Raw genomic sequence first — 1,566 nt, forward strand, 5'->3', positions numbered from 1 at the left:
TATATATATATGCTGTCATTGATGATGATGATGATGATGATGATGTGAGGCATGTCATAGTTTAACTCACTTTCCACACACCTTGCAATATAATATATATATGCTGTCATTGATGATGATGATGATGATGTGAGGCATGTCATACTTTAACTCACTTTCCACACACCTTTTTTGCAATATAATGGAAATTTACCGAGATTTCATTACGGAGGTATCTTCTGGAGCACGTGATTATCGCGCGCTGATGTTTTTCCTATTCCACAAGTGTTCAACCTCCTAAAGTTAGTCCGTTGAATAAACAATGGACGATCTTTACCGAAATCCTCTGTGCTTGATAAATAAAAATCGTTTAGCTGTAGCACCTTTTCGGTGCCTACCTCCCATCCTAACAGAAGGGGGCACGGGAGCTGAGATACTGCCGGGTTGTTCACGCCTAGAGAAGAGCAGTCTAGATGTTGAGATTGTGTTCGAGCCCTACTGGCCTTCCGTTCTGTAGGCTGGCGCCCTTATCACTGAACAATCTCGAGCCCGATAGCGCTAATTGGTTGGTTCTGAATCCCGGCGAATGAATGGTATCTGTTCGCAACTTGTGCATACCTAATTGTAGACTTGGGGTTAGTCAGCCAGTCAGTTGGTGTAGAAAACAAGATAGCGTAATTCGTGGTAATTATTGTGGTCTAGCAGCACACCATTTTCGTTTTCCACTTTCATTATAATGTGTCGACCAAGTCACTGGAGGATGGATTGTAACTTTTGCTGAGACGAAAGCACATTTGCGTACCAGTCTGAATTAGAATGCCTTCGTCCTTTAATTGGTGTTTCTCAGACATACTGACCAATTCAACTGTAACATAGAAAATGTGATAAATTTTTGGCTCGTGTGTGATCGGTTACATCATACATTCAGTCCTAGCTTTGACAACTCGCTACATAACAAGGGGGCCTTCTTTACACAAAGTTGTTGATTTCGTTAACCGCTCGTATCAACCATGGGATTCTAGTTGATGTGAAATTTATAGATGGTGGGTTGCACTATCCGTCGACTGAACATGGAAGCATATCACTGTTCAGTTGCATTCCATCTAAAGCTTTCCTCAAATATCATGTGACTGAAGTTGAACTCTGGCTGCGATCGATCCATTTTCAGTAACAGCCCCGAACGTCTTTTCAAAGTATATTTGGGTTCACCTTATTAGGGATCTTTGGGGATGTGTATTAGGGATCCTTTGGAAGTTTCACTTATTACTTTGACGGGCCAGTCCGTTGTTTCATAGTCTTCGGGCGTTCGTTTGGATGCACTTATGTGTTTTTAACTATGCAGGCACGGTTACAAATTGAAAGTTAAAAATGACCCCTGCAGTTTGTTATCACCAAAATGGCTTGTTTTTACTCCTGCAAATCGGGGAATTCTGTTCGTTTCAAAAGATTCGTTGATATCAGTACGTTAGACCAGATGACGAGCCTCACGTGTTCGGCGTTCTGCTCATTGATCACAGGTTTAAACATTCATAGTCTGGCAGAAAATGGAGTAGTACTGCTGTCTCAACATCTTATTGATGCAACAGA

This window comes from Opisthorchis viverrini (genome assembly GCF_000715545.1).
Source record: "Opisthorchis viverrini unplaced genomic scaffold opera_v5_127, whole genome shotgun sequence".
Taxonomy (NCBI): domain Eukaryota; kingdom Metazoa; phylum Platyhelminthes; class Trematoda; order Opisthorchiida; family Opisthorchiidae; genus Opisthorchis; species Opisthorchis viverrini.